The 17,953-nt window shown below is 41.9% G+C and overlaps 1 protein-coding gene and 1 non-coding gene across 10 annotated transcripts in view; one reads left to right on the plus strand and one right to left on the minus strand.

Annotated features, from left to right (window-relative positions):
• Nucleotides 1-17,953, minus strand: part of ATG7 (autophagy related 7) — a 256,593-nt gene that overhangs the window by 84,919 nt on the left and 153,721 nt on the right. The gene's annotated exons all lie outside the window — the stretch shown is intronic.
• LOC142863442 (U11 spliceosomal RNA) lies at nt 14,761-14,951 on the plus strand. The gene has a single exon (XR_012914208.1). It is a non-coding gene; the product is annotated as a U11 spliceosomal RNA (small nuclear RNA).

Genomic DNA, 17,953 nt, shown 5'->3' on the forward strand with positions numbered 1-17,953 from the left:
CCTAGGGTGGAGTGAAAAATTGTGCTTACATTTTTCCTTTCCCCCCAAAACCCTAGCTATTATCAGACAATGACAGCTAGGTATTCCACTACTTCCTTTTTCACTTGGTTGCCAAGAACCATGATGTTACATTTCATGTTGAACTTTGGAAGCTTTTTATAGTTGAGTTTCCTAACATCATCACTTTGTTTTTTAAACTTGGCTCTTGCCTTTTTATTCTTATTCTAAAGGCTTCTAGAGTTAATTATTTCTATGATTTTATCTTAAATCTTTTTTTTGGAATCAGGAAGAATGTACATAATATATAAAAACATATATTTGTCAGATTCTCCATGTGAATGTCGGCCAGGACATGTGTGTGAAATGACAGACTACATTTTTACATATTACACACCACAATCACCTAGGAATACAGGGCAGATCCCATGTAACGTTCTGCAGAGATATCAGAAAGGGCTTCCATTATGTTGACATTTCACCATAATGATCATTGTTTTGTTTTGTTTTTTAAAAGTCATTCCCTCTCCTCACTCTCAGATCCTTGCTCCTAGGTTAGAAAGTGAAGCTAAAATCATAGAGAAGTGATCAGCAGGCTGAAGACAGATTCTGTTGTTGAAACCAGTTCTCTTTTTCATACTCTACCCTGGGTTTCATAGAATCAAAGAGCTCATTTGCTATAGTTCTCCAGTTTTTATAGAGGAAAATGATTCCCAGAGTGGAGAAGTGACTAGCTAAGGTCACACAGCGTGTTAATGGCTGAGCTAGTTGTTAAGTAAAACCTAAATCTGACTTCCAGGCCTATGTTCCACTTAAAATGCAAAGGTGCCTCTCTAGAACACTGAAATAGAAAATGAGGAAATTGGCTTTAAGTGGCCAATTTAAATTTGAAACTTTTGAAATGGGATTATCTTGTTGTAGCAAGATGGAGGATTGTTTTTGAAAACAAGAAACTAGTTCCATAAAATCACAGTACTCTAGGAAATGTTTCTGCTGCGAAATTTTCATTTACTATTAAGGCATTGAAGGTGTGCTCATTCACTTAGAATCACAGGCCAATTCCAAGCCTAGGAAATCAAATCGTTCACTCAACCAATATATATACTCATTGGTTACTTAATCCATGGCAGGCAATACACTGGGTCCTGAGGATATTATCTAAGTCACAGGGGTCCCCAACCTATGGTGAGTTGTATAATGATTTCATCATATATTACAATGTAATAGTAATGGAAATAAAGTGCACAATAAATGTAATGTGCTTAAATCATCCTGGAACCACCCTCCCACCCCACCCTCCACCTCCCAATCCATGGAAAAACTGTCTTCCATGAAAAAGGTCCCTGGTGCCAAAAAGATTGGGGACCACTAAACACAACCCTTGCTCTTCAAGGAGTTCAGGGGCTAGGGAAGATATTCAACACAAGTGCCACCACTTCACATTCTCTCAGGTATTTATGACAAATGTCACCAATTCATTATATAACCCATTTTCATGCTGAGCCTGAAACTGGCCTCAAAAATCCTTCCCAAAGCAACCCTCCAACCAGCCACAGGCAATTAATCAGAGGTGCACCCAAAATGCAGTCTATTTGTCATCCCTGGACTAGCACAGTTACTATGTGCTTACTAAATGGTATGCAATTTAAAGCTTTTAACGTATGTTTTGGAACTGTGTTTTCCCTCGCATTCAGAAGCCAAGAATACAAATTCTTTCATTCATTTAGTGTTTATTGAACTCCTGGGTGAAGAACAATTCTTCCAGGTACTGTAAGAACCCTGGATAACGGCTCATGAAAGACCAATTATGCCCCAAGAAGAGATTCCAGTTATCTTTCACTTGAAATTCTCATTTCAGATTAGGGAGCACAACCTCTGTCTCATGTCTGTCATCACTCACGGCTGCCATCTGCTGCGGGGGATCAAAAGCCAGCGCTGCCACAGTGCTCACTCCAAGGCAGCTGCTTGTCAGCCCAGTGATTTGCCAACTGAGAAAGAACCAGCATTTACCGGCAGTGGAGCCTAGTATTGTCCTGCCCGCTGCAAGCGTTCGGAAGTGTCACAACACTTCCAACCCCACAGCAAGGTAGACCCAGGGACAGCTGCACGAGCTCCGTTTCATAAACCTGACATCTTTCCTCTTGCTTTCCTAAGTTGTATTCTTGGGATCTGATCAAGGGAGAAAAGGCAGGATGACATCATTTCCTTTTAATGGCATTTTAATTATCGGTGGTAAGTGAACCCGTGAAGCTCCGCTTTGCAGGGCTGCACTATTACCCCACAGCAATGGTGCTTCAGCAACAGAACAGTAAGTGCTGTTGTCTGGAAGGAGACACGCTGGAAACTGCCCTTTCTTTATGCCCCAAAGTACCTCTTCCTCAGCATGTTCAGCCCCATGGGGTGTCATTCACCAATCATCTGTGTTTACACATTAGTTCACTTCCAAACCGGGGCCTCAGAGAGGCCAAATACTTTCTAAAAATTGTACAGATGCAGCAGAAAAAAGGTGACAGAGGTTTAAGGTTAAACCAGGAAGAGAACTTCCCAAGAGTCTACTACTTTCCATTACATTTTCAGTCCAAATAGTGATTGTGACTTTTGTTAGATACAGGGTTAGGTACTGGGGGATGGGGTGTAGAAAGACAAATCAGCTTCTTTTCAGCCCTCAAGGGTTTAGATTTCTTGGGAAAGGCAAGATGGAGTAGTGATAAGCTAAACACCATGGGTTTAAATATCGGAATATACAATGTTGCCCCCAAAATAGAACAAAATAGAATTACAACATGACCCAGCAATTCCACCTCTAGGTACTGTGTTTCCCCGAAAATAAGACCTACCCATAAAATAAACCCTAGCAGGATTTCTAAGCATTTGTGCAATAGAAGCCCTACCCCGAAAATAAGACCTAGTGATGGGCGTGGCCGTGCAGTGCATTTGCACAACCCATGCATTTCGACATGGAGCCGGAAAGACGACGAGCAGCCCTTCTCATCTGCCCCATGAGAGCTCTACTGCTCCACATGAGAGATTGAGGCCAATGGTTCTAAAAGAAATAGAGTCGCAAGAAATTCAGGATGGAATTCAGGGTTTGGAGAGTTATGATGATGTTCCAGAAGAAAACGACTTAACTATATTTGAATAAATGTAGATTGTTGTACCGTACTTAAAAAAATTAACACATCCCCTGAAAATAAGCCCTAGGGCGTCTTCTTGAGGAAAAATAAATATAAGACCTTGTCTTATTTTCGGGGAAACACAGTATATACTCAAACAACTGAAAATGTATTTCCACAACAACAACTGTACACAAATGTTCATAGGAGCATATTCATAATAGCCAAAAAGTGGAAACAACACAAATGTCTATTAACTGAATAAACAAAATGTGGTATAGCCACATGATGGAATATTACTTGGCCTTAAAAAGGAAAGATGTTCTGTTACATGCTGTAGTTGGATGAACCTTGAAAACATGCTAAATGGAAGAAGCCAGTCAGAAAAGACAATATACGGTAGGGCCCTATTCACATGAAATGTCCAGAATAGGCAAATCCATACAGACAGAAAGATTAGGCACTGCTCAGGACTCGGGTCTGGGGAGTAGTATTGGAAGAACTAAGAGCTGACTGCTCAAGGGTGCAGGGTTTCTTTTGGGGGGCGTGAAAATGTTCTAAACAGATCATGGTGATGGCTTCACAACTCAATGAATATGTTAAAAATCACTGACTTGTACATTTTAAAAGAGTGAATTGGAGGATATATGAATTATACCTTAATAAAGTGGTTACCAAAAAATAAAAAATAAAAAAAAATAAAGAACAGCACAGGTAATGCTGTAGAAACTCAAAGGAGAGATAAAGAATTTCTCGCTTAAATGGTTTGAAAGAGCATCATGGGACAGGTTAGGTACTTGAGGTAAGTTCTGAGGAGAAACAATTAACCACAGGTGGGGCTGATGGCAGGAAAGGCTGAGAGCCCAAGGACAGAGATGCTCTGGGACGGTGAGCAAACTAGCTTGATTAGTTTGGAGCCTTAACTCAAGAACTAAGGGTATCAGGCTGAAAATATGGTTGCAGCAAGCTTGGGCTAAATCTGAGGAGGGCGGAATCCATTCAGCTTTACCAGGGCTCCCGGTTTCCAGGCCAACAAGGAGCAGCATGTTGGCAAGCTCGTGGTCAGCTTCTCACTCTTAAGAGAAACACACCCCCCTTGAGGAAGGAACTGTGGTGAGACTGCATTCATACTTCTTCAAAATGAGTGTGTGGGAGGCCAGAACAGACTCAGCCTCCTCTGAAGGAAGGGAGAGCGAGCGGCCAGGTGGGGAACAGGAAAGAGCAGAAGAGGAGCCTTTGGATGTCCAGAAATCATCTGCCAGAAATGGACCACTCTGAACCACATTATTTCAGAATTGTCATTGTGGGTGCCATGTGTCAGTCTTACTGGGTAAGGAGATGGGACAAGTCCTGTGAGAAATTTTAGGACTTAGTTACTTGAGTGAGGTTTCACTTAAAAATCAATAACTTATTTCCTAAAAAGTCTGCAAAATTCAATAAGGTATTCTATATAACTTCAGTTTCTAGACCCAGTGAGTTCTAGTTCTTCACATATAAAAGAACATTTAGAGGCCGGGCACGGTGGCTCACGCCTGTAATCCTAGCACTCTGGGAGGCCGAGGTGGACAGATTGCTCAAGGTCAGGAGTTCGAAACCAGCCTGAGCAAGAGCAAGACCCCGTCTCTACTATAAATAGAAAAGAAATTAATTGGCCAACTAAAATATATATAGAAAAAATTAGCCGGGTATGGTGGTGCATGCTTGTAGTCCCAGCTACTTGGGAGGCTGAGGCAGGAGGATTGCTTGAGCCCAGGAGTTTGAGGTTGCTGTGAGCTAGGCTGACGCCATGGCACTCACTCTAGCCTGGGCAACAAAGCGAGACTCTGTCTCAAAAAAAAAAAAAAGAACATTTAGGCATACCTTACCTTGTATAATGTGTGGCTCTATCTATACAGTAACTTTCAAAAAAAAAAAAAAAAACCTCCTTGATTAGAATCCATGTGCAAATAATTATACTTGAGAGAAATAAAGCTGATGTTTTATAAACTAGTCTTTTTCAGTAAGTCAGGCTATCTTTCCACATGTTCACTATAGTTTTGATAACATTGCGAGAAACAACTGCAAAAATAGAGCTGCTCAGAGGCCCAGTCTGAGTCTTCTGCATGTTTATATTCTCTATAGCAGTGCTAGCCTATAGAACTTTCTATAATGATGAAAATGTTCTATATTTGTGGTGTCCAGTGTGGCAGCCGCTGGCTACATGTGGCCATTAAGAGCTTGAAATGTGGGTTGTACAATCTAGGAAGTCAACTTTTTGTTACATTTAATTTTCATTAACTTAAATTTAACTTGCTGCATGTGGTAGTGGCTGCTGTACTAGACAGGGAGCTGTACAGGATCCAGATGATGCCTTGTTCCTCACAGGTGTTTGATAAGTATCTGTTTAACTCAATGAGAATTTATTCAGTAAACATATACTGAGCTTCCTCTATCTGCCACGTACTCTGCCAGATTTTGGGTATCAGTGAAATGCTGCTCCTGAATTAGTTAGAACCTATGGTTGCAAGGGACAGAAAATTCAACCCTGACTTACTCAAGTCAAAAGGGAAACCGCTGGCTCCCATGCCTAGAAAAACCCAGGATAATGGTGCTTTCAGGGCAGCCTGTGTCAGGGCCTAAAGGAATCACCATGACCACCCTCTCTCTCAACCCAGCCAGGCTCGGATTTCTTCCATGTGTGGCCTCCACATTCAAACTGGCTCTCCATTCACGATCACTGAAGGCTGCCCCAGCCCAGACCTTGCATTGTCAAGCTCCAAGTCCTAATCCTGGTCTCCTCGCCCAAGTCCCATCAGATCTTGTTGATTATGATTGGGTCATATGGCCATTTCTGAGCTGATCATTATGGCCAGGGAAATACGATGTGCTGATCGTCCTGAGCCCTGACTACCATGCTCCGACCCTAAGCTGTGATTTCCATCAGAAAACCACATGGGATGACAGTAAGGTCCTGGATGGTCTTTGGGTAAAATCAAGGTAACTATTGGGAAGAGTAAATTTTCCTAGGCAGGAAAAACAATGGATATCCATTCTAGTTTCTCTTTTAAAGAGCTCAGTGTCTCTCTAGGGAAATCTTAATAAAAACGCTGGTCAGATCTGCTGGCAAGATAGTAAAGAAAATGCTATCTAAATGGAAAAGCTCAATTTAGCAAGATCCAGGTTGAAATCATAGTAACACTTATTTACATGGAACTTTCTCTAATATTGTCTACTTTTTCCTAGAAAATTCTCATAAAACCCTGTGAGAAAAGGTTACATCTATGAAATCCAGAACTCTTTAAGATGGAACAGTCAGCTGACCAGGGCCAGCTGCCAGTGGTTTTCCATGCCTGCTCCGGACTCCAGATGCCGGATGCAAGCAGACACAGGGCAGCCTAGCCAGGGAAGGGACACACAACTGCCGATACACAATGCAACATGAATTGTCTATTTTCATACAGGCTACTCCAAGAGAGATTATTCGTGGGCAGAAAGACTCATGAAAGAGCCAAATGAATTTGTCCCACATAGAAGACAAAGAGCCTGGAACATCACTGAAATGAGAAAAATTAGCCAAAACAGCTGCAGCACTTTAGGATCTTTTAAATAGCCTCCTCCTGCCTACTTCTCCCCCCTTTTCTAGCTGTTCTCTCTCACTCATTACATACTGGCTGAGGTTTTGCTATTGTTGGCTCAGGGGACAGCTGAGGCTGGGAAATAATCTTTTTAGCAAGCAAATCTTTTCATCCCTCTGAATTTTCTGGTATTATCTTTCATGAAGATGGCTCTGGATCATGCTGAGAATCACTCTGAAACTTCTTGGTTTGTTTCTAGGTGGAAAAGAGGTAAATGAAGCTTGTGGACAGGCCTTTACACACTTTAAGGACACTCTGTGCTCAGGCACATGCAAGAAGGTCCATGCCCCCATCTTTTCTCCTTTGAGGGGAGCCAGAGAACTCTCAGCCCCCTCAACATCAAACTGACCAATCCCTCCTTTTAGTATACAGGGAATCTTCCAATTTGAGTGTGACTCTCTCCAGGCATAGTGGTCACAGCTATAACTACTCCATGCTTGGCAAGAAAGAAGGGATTATTTGCTTCTAACACCCTTTTTGGGTTTTAACAGATTGCTCAGGTCAGCAGTAACTGGGCCTGCTCCTCACTAGGCTGCCACTGCACCTGCCCATGAGAACATGCACTTCTGGCAGATAAGAACTGGTCTGCCCTTGGGTTGGCAACTGGCACACAGTAGGTGCTTAATGAAGGCTGGTGAAATGTGGAATATTGCTGGTAACAGGGAGATGTTACTGTGCTTTAAAAAAATACCAGAGAACAGGTCTTAACACTAACATCTGCAATAATTGTCTCCTATCCACAAAAGCATTCATTTCTTCTACTCTAACAACTTCAGTCCCCCAATCCTAAGGAACTGCAACTCTAAGATGACTCAGCTTTTAAAACGGCCTTTACTTTGGATCTCAAGCCTAGGTAATCAAGCTATGTTATCTGGTTCTCCATTCCTCCAGGGCTACTCCACAGAACCCTACTGGATCAGATTAGCAGGGAGCCCTCAGTCCTTTCCCTATCCTATTGTTTGCTGCAGTGCCTAGTGAACCTTTTCATGGGTTTCATCTCTCCTTCATTTTTAAAGTAACAGCTTTACTGAGATAGAATTCATTCATATACCATAAATCCACTCATTTAAAGTGTACAATTTTCTCATTCTTCTGATGTAGAAAAAATATGAAAGAAAAAAGAAAAAATAATAAAGTGTACAATTTGGTGGGTGCTGGTATATCTAGAGTTGTGTAATCAAGTCACGCCCTATTTCCCCAGCAACTCCCAAGTCCCTGGTAAATGCTAATCTATTTTTATGTCTCTGTGGGTTTGCCTATTCTGAACATTTCATAAAAATGGAATTTCATTTTTAAAAAATATTATATCTTCTGCGGATACCAGTTCTTATGGTACGTAGGAATTACAAACTTGGCTGTCTTCAAAGTCCAACAAAAAACTCCTGCTGAGCGCAGAACTCTGAGGGTTTCCTCTTGGCACAGAAGCCACACTCACGTTAGGTGGGAGAGGCCCTTTGTACCATGATATACTCACACACCAGGAGGCCCATCATCTCCCTCGCGCTGAACTCTGGCAGGTAGATGCTACCCAGGGCCCCATCTCATGTGATCAGGCCTTGAAATGTTGACCTTTACTTCTATTTCATGAAGTTCCCATACCTGACCTGCCCTTTTCAAAGGGCAGACACCCTCCTTGGTAAAAATTCAGAAGCTTTGTTTTTTTTTTTTTTTTGAGACAGAATCTCACTTTGTTGCCCAGGCTAGAGTGAGTGCCATGGCATCAGCCTCGCTCACAGCAACCTCAATCTCCTGGGCTCAAGCGATCCTCCTGCCTCAGCCTCCCGAGTAGCTGGGACTACAGGCTGCGCCACCATGCCCGGCCAATTTTTTGTATATATATTTTTAGTTGGTCAATTAATTTCTTTCTATTTTTGGTAGAGACGGGGTCTCACTCAGGCTGGTTTCAAACTCCTTACCTTGAGCAATCCACCCGCCTCGGCCTCCCAAAGTGCTAGGATTACAGGCATGAGCTACCGCGCCCGGCCGAGAAGCTTTGGTTTTTAAATGTATGCATCTAATTTGTCTTTTTCATCCCGTTAAGATCAAAGGAATATTCCTCTTGGGTTTCTGATAAGGTATTCGAGATTTTCCTGTGCCATAATGACTGTACTTAGCACATATGATGGGGGTGTACTGAGGTCTCTCTGCAGATCTTGAAAATAAGATTAGCCTTGAAGGAGGGCATTAGTAAGAGCTGGCGTGCCTGCAGGCCAGCAGCCATACATGGAAGTCATTCACCGAGGAGACCGCACAAACGCAGTTGAGGAGACAGGCAATTCCAATCGCAGTCAAAATGACAAAGCAGTGGTCTCAGAAAATATGATTCTAACTAAGAAACCTAGAACCTATGTAACTCTAGAAAACTGTTCACAGATGGTAGCAGGGCCCATGTGGAGTTGCAACTGTCTAGCAGTTGGCAAGGCTGTCCCCTGGAGAACAGGCCTCTGTGGAAGGGAGGTGTCACAGCTCCAGGAGGCGAACTCTGAGCCTTCCAATTACCAGCTGTCTCCCCATCTACATGTGGGGAGTGACACAACAAACTGAGCTGCCCAGTTCATATGTCAATCTCTTGTGAGTTTGGTCTGTGGGAGTTAGTCCCAGAGCCTTTATACACTGGCAAAATCGAGTTTTTCAAGAGACAGGAACACGGTGACCTACCAAAGCACAAATCTAGAGAACGGAGGTTTGGGGAATACAAAAACCGTGGTTAAACATATGAAGGCCTGCCATTTAAGAAGAATTCGACGACCTATATGCAGGCCCAACCAATATGTGCAAGAGGCACTGCACAGCAGTGAAGAGCCCGGGCTCTGGAGCCAAACTGCCTGCTCTAACCCCACTAGCTGCATGGCCTTGGACAGCTCACTCAGCCTCCATACGCCTCAATTTCTTCATCTGTGAAACAAAGTGGTTATGAAGATTTAACGGGATAATCCAAATAAATGCTTAGTACAATGTCTGGGACATAGCAAGATTTCAGAGGTTAGCCATTACCTCACTGTCCAAAGGAGAAATGGACCGCGTGAGATGGGGAGGCCCCAGGAGTCCAAGAGAAAGCAGAGATTTGTCAATTGAGGGCCAAACACAAACTCGATACTGTTGAATTTACTTCAACTCCAGGGCTTTCCATGCCTGTTCAACTCTTACATACAATTCAGAATAAAAATGTTGTCTCAGTAGTTAGCATGTTTTTTGTATACAGTTGGTTTTTCTGCCCTACCATTCAACTAATGCATATTTTTCTGAGTACTTATGTGCAAAGCACCTTTTAGTCTATGAGGGTACAAACGGGTCCTTGCCCTCCAGAAGCTTAACATCTAATTGGGAAGAGAGGATTAGAAAACCACATAGTTAACTGGTGATTCAAACATATTTGTTAGATTTAGGCCAACCATCTGTTTGGTGCTCGATTTTCTACTAAAGAGCCATAAGCAAGAGAAGGGCCAGGAAAATCACTCCATCTAGAATCACTCCATCCTATGGAACATGAGACGCTTTCAGTACACTCAACTAAAATCAAATGTACTCCCTCTCCCCTTCTCAGGCTCAATCTCTCTCCTTTCCATCCCCTTCATGGTATGGCTAAGTACTGTAAAGGCCCTGGGACCTTTCAGCCTCAAATTCTCGGCCTCCCATTTTGGCCACCTGTGGCTGCAGTTGGTGAAGGCAGATGCAGCAGCCTCTATGTTACAAGTTCACACTGCATTCCTGCCCAGCGCCTTCGAAGACTCGTCCACTGCATTACTGCTTTATGCCGCCTCCCCCTCCTATTTATGAGTTCAGTGAGGGAAGGATAGCAGGCTTTGTTCATCACATCATATGGCACCCCCCACCCCAGTCCCGCAACCATGCCATTTTCTTTTTGTGACATTTTAAATACAGTTCTGGGCTTCTTTCAGGTTCCATGGGGTCTGGTTACTACATTTTAAGTATATTACTCTGGTGTAAGATGTCAAGTAGGGGGGAGAGGCCCCCAGGGTCTGCCTTGCATTTTGTGGACAAACATCCAGAGACAGGGAACACCAGGAGGCTCCATTCATATTGGAACAGATCCCAGTTTACTGATTGTTCTCTTGCCTCAAGAAATTCATAGCACCTTCAGGCAGGGGAACAACAGTGTAGCATTTATTGAAATCTACATCTGGTAGCAATTTGTTCAACAGCAACCAGCTCCCCCCCCCCCCATCATTCTCTTCAGTCAAATAATCCACAGAGGCCCATAATACTCCACAACTGTTCATTTGTGCAAGGCCTACACTGTGTTGCTTATGTTCCTCATTACAGACCTGGGTTTATCAACAAGTTTCATCCTGGCAAGTAATTTTTAAGACTGCCAAGGACACTAAAGGCTCTCGTCCTGAGGCAGAGATGCTGTCACTGACCACGGCCACCTGGGCTGAAAGATGAAGCTGCACACTGACCTCAGGCTCTCGTGCTCCTGAATCCACACTTGGTCAGCAGAAGCAGCCAGGGCATGGCTCTTCCCCACCCCAAGAGGCGCGGCCTCACAATGGTGGCAGGAGCTTGGACGGAAGAGCAGCTGAGCCTTAACCTCGAACAGACTTGTGTGCTCTGGGGAGCGGGAGCAGGGCTATGCTCCCATCTCAGAGACACTTCTTTCTTTCTCTCTGTAAGGAGACAGTGGTGAGGGAGACTATGCAGCCAATTTGCTAAAAGATTCAATGAATAAAGAGTTTTTTTCCTGGTATTTGTGGTTAGGTGAGAAGACGGGTAAATCTAGAAAGCAGGGTGAGTCAAGCTTAAGGGCAAACCTGGGGACTGGAATTTCATGATTTGTACTAAACTCCTTAATATGAATTGTCCATAGAAAAGCAGAATTGTTTGAAAGGGATGGGAACAAACGTGGGGATAGAATTAAGAGTAGAATGGGCTTAAAAATGAACCTCTGTCATGTGTGTCCAACATCCATCCTCCCACATCAGCCCCTCCCTTTGGGGAGTCTGTCCCCCATCACTCCAACCATGTGGTTCTGAGGGAGGCTGCCAATCGCCACACCCCACCACTGGCCCAAGCTGGCCAATCACAGCAGTCCTTCCCTGTCTAGTAGTGTAAGCAGTCCCAGAAGGCATGTGACCCAGGCCTGGCCAATCATAGTCCTTATCTCGGATTTTCCTTTTGCTGCCACTCAGAAAGATTTCTTAAAGGAAGAATGAGATTTTGGAGTTACTTGAGGCCATGTGTCTTGGTACAAGGGAAAAAAAGAGAACCTATTGGCAGTGAGAGAGAGAATAAAGCCAACAGAGAGAGAACTGAGATGAGCAGTAAAGACAAAGATGGTCTTAACAGTAAATCTCCCAATTTAGGATCCTTGGGGCCAGGACCCTATGGCCTGGTTTCATCAAGCAATACTCTTCTATGCCAAAATCAGTTCAAGCTTTTGGTTTCTGTTATTTGTAACCAGGGTACAGATGGCTACAAAAGGGTTTTCATTGAAAATGATTGCTATGATGATAACTAAATAAATGTAAGTAAATACACTCTGAAAAATATAAGATGCACCCAAGTGTCCGATACTGACCACATGTGATACAGTTATGAGTGGCAGATGGGCACTAGAAAATGCCAATAACCTGTTGGACAGTGAATTTTAGAAAACGTTTTATTATGGAGTCCTCTGAAGACAGACAGATAGAATGGCGTGATGCCCTCTCATACTTCCCCAGCAGCCAGCGACCCATGGCCCAGGCCAGGAGAGCAATAGTTTTAACCAACTCCTCCCAGAGCACAGTTGGCTCACCGTGACTGTGCCAGGGCTCCAGGCCTGAGCCGGCCATTGACTGACTGGATTTAGAGCTAGGGCCTCTGGTAATGGGGTAGAATCTTACAGGAGGAAGTCAAAAGTCAGGAATTCATGAATTCAGCCTTTGTCAGGCTTGTAATCTGTCCACACACCATGACCTAGCATGTGTCTCATTCTTTCAAAGGCTCATTTATGATGTCTTAATATTGTCCTTGGATGTACATTTTGTCATGGTAAGTATCAATGTAAGAAAACTCTATTAATGTTGAAAATAAACCAGCTACAAAAAAGTATTTTGAATGTTAACACCAAGTTTCCCCTATGAGCTAAATTAAGGGGTTTCCTGCCTTTTATAATTCATTTATGGAAACAATCATAGTCCTACAAAGAAATAGTCCTCTGGTGGACTTAATTCAGGGTACAGATAAGGAAGATGGTCAAAACCATGAAATCTAGGCATGAATGACTTATTCTATCATTATCATAGAATGTTATGTTGGAAGGAATATAGTAATCTCCAACCCAACTAAATCAGGCTTTCTAGTGCAGGTGTGGTCTAAACACTAGTATTTTTAAAAAAGCATCCCAGATGATTCTGATGGGCAGCCAAGGTTGAGAACCACTGCTCTAACCCAGCCAATACTTTTGTTTAGCAAATGAAGATGCTGAGGCCCAAAAGTATCGGACTCTGACCAAGTCAAACATCTGGGATCAGAACACAGGTTGCTGGGATCCATCCTATTTTTCAAGTAAATAACTAGGTCATTCTATTGTGCTTCCTTTTAACAGTTTACATTAAGTAGAACATACAAGAATTTTTAGAGTTGAAGTAGAGAAATGAACCATCTGGAAAGAAGAATCCATATAAGTATTAAATATAACATGTTTAACCTCATGTTGATCAGGAAAGTGCCAATTAAAAGCCTAATGTGATACTGTTAAACACTTAACAGATTGGTAAAAATTAAAAAATATGACAGTATCCAGATTTTGGCAAGGATATAAAAAGACACAGAAACTCCCATATACTACTGGTAACCAGGTAAATTGGTACATTGCTTTGGAAGACAGTTTGTCATGATCTAATAAAGTTGAAGATGCGCATTTTCTATGATCCAGCAATTCTGGTCCCAGGTAAACAAACTACAGTGTGTGTTCCCAATGGGGGTGATGTCACCCCCCGACCCAAGGAACAAAAGTGGGTGGCCCTCCAAAGCTCACCATACCCAATAAAATCCTATTCTTCAGTATTAATTAAATTTAAATTCTAAAATTCCAGTATTAAATTTTTTCCCTAGGAGAAATGATAATGAAAAAAAGGTTGAGAAATACTGACCCAGAGAAATGTTGCACATGAACCCCAGGAGATGCATGCAGCAATGCTCCAACCAGCACTCTTTATTACAGTCCAAAACTGGAAGTGCTACAAATATCCATCGATAGTAGAGGAGAAATTGAGGTATATCCAATACAAACAAACTTCAGCGGCACACGACAACATGGGTAACCTTCACAATGTAGAGCAAAAGAAGGCGCAAAAGATAATACATGGCATAATTCCATTTATAAGAGTTCAAAGCCGGGCAAATGGAATTATATTGTTTAGGGATCCATACACCAGTCTGATGCTATAATGAAAAAGTAGTTACTTTAGGGCTGTAGTCAGAGAGCAAAACATGAGATGCGTAAAGGGCAATAGGATATTTTTTTCACCTGGGTGTTTATATCATAATTGTTCTTTAAATTACATATGGTTTATGGTCTTTTCTGCATATGTTATAGCTCATTTGAAAACATTAAAAATCAGGGGAAGTTTTATATTTGCCATTTTAATTGTCCTAAAGCATTGTTTGGACCAAGTTATTCCTCCACTCTCAAGTACATAGTACTTGTACTTGTACTCCATAGTACAAACCACCTCAAACCTGCACGGTGCTTTCAGATTTTCATTTACATAATTTCATTTGCACCTCAGCCTTATTAGAAAGGAGTGAGTCAGAATCCAATTCTCAAAGGAGGTAATTGCTTAAGTTAGAAAGACTGGTAGGAATACCGTGCCAATCCCATGGGCAAGGAAACAGGCTTTGACAAGCAGGGCCTGTCGAACAGAGTCTAGAGGCGGGAGAAAGCCCAGCAACAGCACAGGCACGTGCACAGCTGAACTGAAGGGAACCTGGGACACACTAGAGGAAAAGCTACATCAGCTGTCCTTTTAAGAAGTTAATTTCAAAACAGGTAAGAATGTTCTTTTTATTAAAAAAAAATCACAGTTTTATAAAAGGGCTGTCGTGAGTGACACATGCAGGGCAACTCAATTGTTCTTCGTGTGGAATCGACATCAGGAGATTTTGGAAGCATAATTTTTTGATAGTTGGGCAGCTGGTGACCATAAAATAAAATCACGATTTATTATTTTTTTATTATTATTATTATTATTTTGAGACAGAGTCTCACTTTGTTGCCCAGGCTAGAGTGAGTGCCATGGCGTCAGCCTAGCTCACAGCAACCTCAAACTCCTGGGCTCAGCGATCCTCCTGCCTCAGCCTCCCGAGTAGCTGGGACTACAGGCATGCGCCACCACGCCCAGCTAATTTTTTATATATATATTAGTGGGCCAATTAATTTCTTTCTATTTATAGTAGAGATGGGGTCTCGCTCTTGCTCAGGCTGGTTTCGAACTATTAATCTCAAGCAACCCGCCCACCTTGGCCTCCCAGAGTGCTAGGATTATAGGCGTGAGCCACTGCGCCTGGCCTAAAATCACGATTTAATCAAGCAGTTGCCATTGTTCATATTACAAACTTTTTTACACAGATATTTTGAAAGATAAAATGTATTCTTATACCCTTACTGAAATAAAATAATTCTTTACAAGTTATTCTACAATAAAATCACTTGTTGCTAATCTCTTTGACACTCAAATATCCATTTAATACAAATTACAATTTTAATAGTTAATGATTATTTAAAGTTCAAGATATCTATATTCAAAGGCCTATAATATTATATGTCCAGAAACCTTTTTTTTTTTTTTTTGAGACAGAGTCTCACTCTTGTCACCCAGGCTACAGTGCAGTGGCATCATTATAGCTCACTGCAGCCTCAAACTCCTGACCTCATGCAATCTTCTTTCCTTAGTTTCCCTAGTAGCTAGGACTATCGGCATGCACCACTGTACCAGCTAAATTTTTTTGTGTGTGGTTTTTTTGTAGAGACAGGGTCTCGCTATTGTTGCTTGGGCTAGTCTAGAACTCCTAGCCTCAAGCCATCCTCCCTCTTTAGCCTCCCAAAGTGCTAGGATTATAGGCGTGAGACACCACACCTGGCCCAGAAATATTTTTTATTAAAGGAAAATCTATAGTGGTTGTCTAATTGGTTCACTTGTATTTAGCTTACAATAACTAATGTTTATATTACACTTCTAAAGATTTCAAAGCACATAACACCACCGACTTTGTGGGGTTTTATTGTATTTTAAAGATAAAACCCAGAGAAGGGGAAGTGATGCAACTAGTGAATGGACCAGGAGTGAATTCCTATGCTTTAGAACACGCATCCTAAGCTCCTTCCATTGGACTGCCCTGTTTCTAGGCCCACGCTGCTAAGGGCTAAAGACAACTCAGCTTACCATGATTTCAGCCTAGCTATCAAGGCACTGAAGCACAATGTTTTATTTCCACAGGTTATCATTAAAAGAAAGAGGAAAAAGGCAAGTGGGATTAGAGTATACATAAACTAATATTTGGGTACAGACACTTGAAATAGTTACCTCTAAAAGATTGGTTCTGAATTTGTGCTTTAAAATATATCAATTCAATGCTTAGAGCTAAAGTTAACCAGAAAAACATAAATGTTATATGTGTGTACCTTTTATGAAAGTGAAATATTTAAAAAATCCTTTTTAAAGCCAAATTTATTTCTTTTAAATGAAATGCTAGGCAGAATTAGGTATAGCCTCTTCCAAAGAGGATTAATAGGTTAAACACAAATACTTTTAGTAGCAAATTAAAACAAAAAGACTCCCATAGCAGTTTACTTATTTGTAATTAGGAACTCAATAATTTTGTCCTGCAACAATAAGATATAGATATTTCTAGCTTAACACTGATTTTTTTTTTTTTTTTTTTTTTTTTACTGGACAGCTGAATAAAAGCAAGTGGAGGCCAACTTTTAATTTCCCTTTACAGTTTAGGGAAAAGTAGAGGCCAGGAAGAAAGAAGCTATCTGTTAGTTGCTCCTTTCCCAATGATAAGTCCGGAGATGGAACCAGAAGTTCATCTGCGAGTAAAATCTCATCCCCGTGATTTTACTAGAAGCCAGTTTAAGAGTAAGAATCATAGTGATGCTGGCTGACCAGGTCCCAGGATGTACAGAGAAAGAAGCCATGCTATCTGAGAATGCAGTTGTAATGAAGTAGACAAAAAGCAAAATTGCTTTTGGAAACTGCTCAATATGAAAGTAGAGATACTTTCTATAAAGTTGGATGCACCTGTATCATCTTCCTCTCTGCTCCCAGACTTATGAAGTATATTATAAACCTCAGGATGTAGACAAAAACTGAGCACAGCAAGGTTAAACGATGTCCGATTAACTTAAGTCAATCCACTTTTCTGAGCCTCAACAACCTCACTTGTAAAATGGGATTATATTCATCTCATAACAATCTTGTGGGCGTCAAAAGGGTAGATTCAAAGGTGCCTAAAAATTATAGATAATGTAGTCAACATTAGTTGCTATAGCTCTCTTGGTCCTTTTCACCAGAGAGGTGAAATTCTGGAATGCCTTCTCTTGTTTTCTTTTCCTACACTTGGGAGTTCCAACCTTCAAGGCCCAGCTCAAAGCCTAACCCTTACCTGGAGCCTTCTCTCACATTGTATTCTCCTGAAACCTTGCGGAACTTACTGAACCATGTACATACCCACCACCCTCTAGTCTAGTTACTTTTTCATCCTACCTCCCCGACTATTCCATGTCAGTCTGCTGAAGGCCTGGCTTGTACCTCTTTGATTCGCACACCACTAGGAACTTGGCAAAGGGTTGATGAATATTTGTTGACTGATAGAAGCCATCACAAAACATCAACAACATTTAATTTTACAAAATACATACCTTAGGATATTTCACATTCCCTTCCCTCCCTAGTCCCGCATAGCTAACTGAGAAGCAAGATGGATCAAAACTAAGAGCTCAGAACCAAAAATCAACTTAATTTTACAGTCACAGTATGGAACCCCCCAAATTCAACACATAGCAGCTGTTATGTTTGCAAGTGAGAAAGGTCAGCTGTAAAAATACAGCCCTCAGGACAAATTGCAAGAACACCTCCGGAGGAATCCTCCACTGCTGATGCGCAGTCAAGAAGTGGGCTCAGAAGCACCCCTGGCCAGAGCTCTCTACTTCCTGATCCCCAAGAATTCCTTTAGCTTTCACTTTCTCTCTTACAGACTAGATCTTGAAAAACCCCTCCT

The sequence above is a fragment of the Microcebus murinus genome, chromosome 21, assembly GCF_040939455.1.
Source record: "Microcebus murinus isolate Inina chromosome 21, M.murinus_Inina_mat1.0, whole genome shotgun sequence".
NCBI lineage: Eukaryota > Metazoa > Chordata > Mammalia > Primates > Cheirogaleidae > Microcebus > Microcebus murinus.